The sequence below is a fragment of the Scyliorhinus canicula genome, chromosome 14, assembly GCF_902713615.1.
Source record: "Scyliorhinus canicula chromosome 14, sScyCan1.1, whole genome shotgun sequence".
Classification (NCBI taxonomy): Eukaryota; Metazoa; Chordata; class Chondrichthyes; order Carcharhiniformes; family Scyliorhinidae; genus Scyliorhinus; species Scyliorhinus canicula.
In genome coordinates, this window is record NC_052159.1 from 132176161 (window position 1) to 132182432 (window position 6272).

A 6272-nucleotide genomic window follows, 5' to 3' on the forward strand; every position below is an offset into this window, starting at 1 on the left:
AGTGTACAGTGGTTTTAATCGTCTTACAACAGAGCCTGCCTGTGACACGATGAACTCCAGATGAACTGGCAGGCAGGCTCTCAGCATCAACCTTCATACTTCCGGTTAGGGGGAGGAGCCGTGGGTGGAGCCAAGGGTGGAGCCCAGTACAAACTCCCGTACACTCCCAATGCATCTCCTCCTAGTAGCAGAGCAGCGCAACTGCTCATGTGCCAAGCTTACAGAGACAGAGTACAACATGTGTAATACAGTGTGAATTACGCTACTGTGATTCACCATACCACTAAAGGGCTGGATTAATTTGTTTACATTCCTTGCATGTGCATCTGGTTTGCGACCACTGCAAGGAATCCTCAGGGTGTTTGTGAAGTTTCCGGGAATCCGCCATGATGCCTTTCTCCTTTGGCAGCCTCGGGTCCTCAGCTCTTCACCCTATCAGGCATCCTCAATGGTTGACTCCTGGATGACAAGGCGTGCCCACTGACGTTCCTGCTGCTTATATTGCAGTACAATTGTAGGTGCACGTAAGAGGTAAAATCAAAGCCTAATTATGACCAGTGCCACAATAGGACAAGCTAATGGTTTGCACAGGTTGCAGTGGGGAGCCAGTGGCGTAGTGGTATTGTCACTGGACTAGTAATCCAGAGACACAAGGTAATGCGCAGGGGACATGTGTTCGAATCCCACCGGGGTGATTGAATTCAATGTAAATCTGGAATTAAATTGTCATTGTCGATTGTAGTAAAAACCCATCTGGTTCACTAATGTCCCTTCAGGGAAGGAAATCTGTCGTATTACGTGGACTTCATGTGACTCCAAACCCACAGCAATGTGGTTGACTCTTAAATGCCCTCAGGGATGGGCAGCAAATGCTGGCCTGACCAGCAAAGCCCACATCCCATGAACGAATAAAGAAAGTTTCAGTGCCATGACAAATCTGGGCACATCCTTCAAACTGGACTGGCACGGGTCACCCAGATAATGGTGTTGTAAAGACCCCTCCACAACTTTGCAGTTCAAAGGTGGGCAGTGCCCAGATTCCTCAAAGAGTGAAGCCAAAGAGGAATAGGTCCTGGTGGGTTATCACTGTGCGGAGGTGCTGCTGTTGACTGCCACCATAGAACTGCATGCCAGAGATGACCATGATGCCCTCAGTTACAGTTGCAGGATGCAAATTGAGGCAATAAAAATGGCAAATAGGGCGGCACGGTGGCGCAGTGCTGCTCTCACAACGCCGAGGACCTGGGTTTGATCCTGGCCCCGGGTCACTGTCCCTGTAGAGTTTGCACATTCTCCTCGTGTCTGATTGGGTCTCACCCTCACAACCCAGAGATGTGCAGGGTAGGTGGATTGGCCACGCTAAATTGCCCCGTAATTGCAAAAAAAAATTAAAATGGCAAATAAGAGCCTATTAAAGCTTGATTCTCAACTTCACACGGGTCAGACACTATGTCTACAACTCGGCAGGTTAGACACAGGAGTGCGCAGCGGGAAATGATTGCAGGCTGAAGTCAAGGTGAAATCATCAATATGAAAGGGAAAGAGGTAAGTCTGAGGCCAGCCATAGTTTAAGGCTTGTGCTGATAGGTCCTTGAGGCACATATGTTTGGGGAAAGAACTTTGTATCAGGTCCTCGAGGAGACATGGGCACCCGTAGAGGGTTATTGATCTTTTTATCTGAGAGCTTACATGGGGACATGGGAGCCACATATTCCAAAATTGAGTTAAGGAGGAGCTGCCGTATTCTTCAGCACAGCAGCCACAATAGGGACAGTAACAACCATGGGGAGTAACAGCTACAGCACACAATACATCCACAGGCATCTGGACACAATAAAGTGATGGCTACAGGCAGCACCTGGAGGAAGGCACAGCCCTCACCATTGGATCTATAGGTCAGGGTTAAGGTTCCTGAACACATTGAGTGGTAGAGTCTCCGAATGTTGCAACACTCTCTTCAGGTAACTGCAAACATCTGCACCCTCATGGAGGAGGATCTCAGGTCAATTCACCTATTGATCGTGGAGGTCGAACTGAACGTAGCTCTCAACTACTTTGTATTCTGCTCATTGCAGGATGATATCTTCAGGATCTTACAATCCACAGCCATGGGGACAGATACCTTATTTAGGAGGGCACCACAGTACATCAGGTTTCAGACAGATGCAGCCAATCAAACCCGAAGAGCTGTTGTGCCATCCGAGTCCTATGGCTGACAGTATAATGACACCCACCAACCCCTTTCAACAAACCAAACTATTCACTGCAAAGGACTATCCCCCCATTGTCATAATATACATCTATGTATATAATGGAGTGCAGACAGGCAGTGATTCACAAACAGGATGATCAGTAAGCACACAGAACAGAGCAGCCAATCACCAGACAGGGCACGACCACTATAAAGCCAGAGGGCACCAGTTTTCCCGCTCTCTCGGGACCCAGTCTCTGAGACAGTCAGAGCTCGTGAGCAGCAGCCAGTGCAAACACCATGTGGTAGCTAGTACGTCTGGGCAGGCTAATGTTAGGTCTCCATTCAAGTCAGCATAGTGTCAACCCACAGTTGAACATGTATTATAGTTTAGATGTTAAATAAAATCGTGTTACATCTCATCAAGTGTTGGAAGTCTGTCTCTCGCTACACTGCATCAAGTGCAGTCCACGTCGACCCAGCCAGTCCAACACATCACCCATTAGCTTGTCAAACCTACCATCCAAGAGTTCCACACCAGTCCCTTCCTTTCACCTCCCCGTGTTCAACGTGCGAGGGGACAGAAACAACTCCTTGACAATGATCAGGTGACAAAAACACATGCCTGATTGAAATAAATTATTTCCTGTGAAACTGACATTGAAATAGGTATCCAACTGAATTCTGTTGTGTGTGTGAGACTGAAACCTTATCTGTCCCCTTTTTCGTATTGATGCATGGCGCGACCTGTGTAGCTGCAGCAGAGTTAGAAGTACCCTACTCATTTCCAACTTCTGCCACACAGGATGTTCTCGTTGTTCTGGAGTCTATGATATCCCTGCCAAATACTGCCTCACCTTCATCTGTGCAGGGGCTGTAGAGCCCCTGTTGTTAGAGGGACTGAGGGTAAAGGCCTTGACTTGGGGGCAAATTGATGGGAGTCCCCAAAGCCATCCCTATTTATGTCCTCCCTCTCAGAACTTCCCAGCTTAACCAAGAATGGGAGAGCAGCGGCTGCATTTACATAGAATTTACAGTGCAGAAGGAGGCCATTCGGCCCATCGAGTCTGCACCGGCTCCTGGAAAGAGCACCCTACCCAAGGTTAACACCTCCACCCTATCCCCATAACCCGGTAACCCCACCCAACACTAAGGGCAACTTTGGACACTAAGGCAATTTATCATGGCCAATCCACCTAACCTGCACATCTTTGGACTGTGGGAGGAAACCGGAGGAAACCCACGCACACACGGGGAGGATGTGCAGACTCCACAGAGACAGTGACCCAAGCCGGAATCGAACCTGGGACCCTGGAGCTGTGAAGTGATTGGGCTATCCACAATGCTACCGTGCTGCCCACGGTAAAATGCCCACATTTGAAAAGCAGGTTCAGCCGCCAAGGTGATTGTTTGATCAAAGCTTCTCAAGATCATTGCCATTGTATGTAATTCTGGATGGGAATGATAATCATAATTTTATAGCAGTCCCAGCAACCCAGGCATAAAGTTGAGTGCTCCTACTCATCATTCAACACATAATGATTTGAAAGCCTACATCAAGTATCTTGCGCTCATTTTCTGAGAATGTCCAGCATGTAAAGAAAATCATTTCAAAGAAAATATGGAGAAGAATTATATTGGAATGTAGATAGTTTTAACAATGCATTAGCACTAATTGTAATGTGAAATATTTTCTGCTGACATGATTTCTTGTAGTTTTTCTGGGACGATCTGAAAGAATGGTTAATATTTTGCTGTCGGCAAACCTGCCAGAACATTTCCTTGATGTGCTGAAAGGGCAACTTCACAGCTCTGTAAACTGATCACTTTGAGGTTAAGTGAACAGCAGTCAGAGTCAAACAAAGCTTAAATGCAACTTGAAAATCATTGAACACATCGTGGATTGTACAAGTTATGTTAAAATTCCCGTTCTTCTCACCTCGGGCATCCCATTGCATTGCACAGCTGTGTTTAACTAGGAGCCTTGATTGAAAATACATATCTGATAATTTTTAATATTTACTTATTTTTAATTTGTTCATGGGACATTGGTGTACCAGCATTTGTTGCCCATCCCTAATTGCCCTTGAGGCTGTGGGTCTGGAGTCACATGTAGGCCAGACCAGGTAAGGACGGCAGATTTCCTTCCCTAAAGGGCATCAGTGAACCAGTTGTTTTTTTACGGCAATTGGCAATGGTTTCATGGTCATCATTAGACTTTTAATTCCAGATTTTTATTTAATTCAAATTTCACGATCTGCCGTGACAGGATTTGAACCTGGGTGCCGAGAGTATGGATCGCTTGTTTACTAGTCCAGTGATAATATCACACGCCACCAACTCCTTTACTGCTGATTAAAAGGATATGCCAGAGCAGTCATTCTATAAATATAAAACCTGCACTTCACATTACAAATACATTCCACATCATTGCTCATTAAAAATAAATTGTTGTTTAATTTCAATTTGCTGACAAGAAATTTGTATCTTCAGACACAGTTGCGCCAGTTTTTTTTTCTTTCAAGATAAAGCATTCAACTTAAACACTAAGGGCGCGATTCTCCGCTCCCCAAGCCGGGTGGGAGAATCGCGATTCTCCCACACCACATCCCCCCAAAATGGTGGGGGGCGAATAGGGGGCGAGGAGCGGCCTCCGACACCATCGTGAAACATTCCGGGTTTCACGACGGCGTCGGCCATTGCGGAGAATTCCGCCCTAAGGGTGGGATCTTCCAGTTCTCCCCATCGACTAGATCTTCCGCACCCACCAAAGGCGACCCCTCCACCCCACCTCGGGAGGTATCCCGGAGGCAGGACAGGCGAGTTACACAAAAAGCTTCCACCGCTGGAAAATGTGTCACAGTGGGTGGGTGGGGTGGGGGGGGGGGGGGGGGGGGGGGGGGGTGGAGATTAAAGGAATTAAACATCTGTGTAATTTGAAACATGAGCTAAGGCTGCCATTCATACCATGCCCTAGTCATATGAAACACAGTGTTCTGCTGCTCGCCCTCCCTAGCTGCTCATTATTTACTCACGTGTTTACAGTGGTTTAATTTGTTTTCATTGTCAATGGTTCCTCGCGCCAAATAACACATTAGTGCAGGCTGAGGGAAGGCCCTTGTGGAGCTTAAAGCACCAACATCGACCAGTTGGCCTTGATGGCCTGAATTTATGTGGTGTAAATTCTGTGTAAACATGAAATATCCACCTCAGAGAACGGGGAGAAACTTTCTTCTGAGCTTCCAATCGCTATTCCACCATTTGTACTCCAGTTTCTCTTCAGCTCGTATAAATCTTTTGTCTTTTAATAAAGGTTTCTGCTGAGAGCTACTGTTTAGAGTTTTTGAATATTTCTTTGCACCAACCAGTCAAAGACATGAGAGCCATCCCATAATTGTTCTGAATATAAAAGCAAATTACTGCGGATGGTGGAATCTGAAACAAAAACAGAACATACTGGACAATCTCAGTAGCTCTGACAGCCTCTGTGGAGAGAGAAGGGAGATAATGTTTCGAGTCTGGATGACTCCTTGTCATAATTATCCTACTGCTGCTCAGGTGATGCAATCACCTCAGTCTGTCCATGTCTCAATTGGGAACAATTGGTAGGTGGTGGCGGGGAGGAGCCGGGCGAGTAAAATTGTGGGGGGGGGGGGGGTTATATCAGATCAGCTCCCTGGCGTGGTGCCACTCTCGGGCATTTTACCAATGGTTGTACTAGATGCACAGCGGTTACCTGCTCCAGAGAGATGACCAATCGACTTACGTAGTTACATAACCCAGAAGGATAAAACAGTAAAATGGGAAAATTAGAATGCTGGGATGAACTGTGGATTCTCTGCCCAGCCGCGCCACATTTCTCTTTCACCCCGTCAGCGGGATGCTCCTTTACGCCGGCTGGTCAATGGGGTTTCCCATTGTGGGACAGCCCTGCGCCATCGGCAAATCCCCAGGCTGCCGGCAAAACAGAGCCTCCCACCGGCGGAGAATCCAGCCCTGTGTATTTTTTCCTTCTGGGTCGCGGCAATTCTATAGTGCCATTGGCACACTGCTGGTGTGGGGCGGCCACCACTAGATGGGC

The 6272-nt window shown here is 47.2% G+C and overlaps 1 non-coding gene across 1 annotated transcript; it reads left to right on the forward strand.

The window, feature by feature from the left end:
* The first annotated feature begins 5454 nt into the window (after nt 1-5454).
* On the forward strand, nt 5455-5572 carry LOC119977925. The gene has a single exon (XR_005463323.1). It is a non-coding gene; the product is annotated as a U5 spliceosomal RNA (small nuclear RNA).
* The last annotated feature ends 700 nt before the right edge of the window (nt 5573-6272 follow it).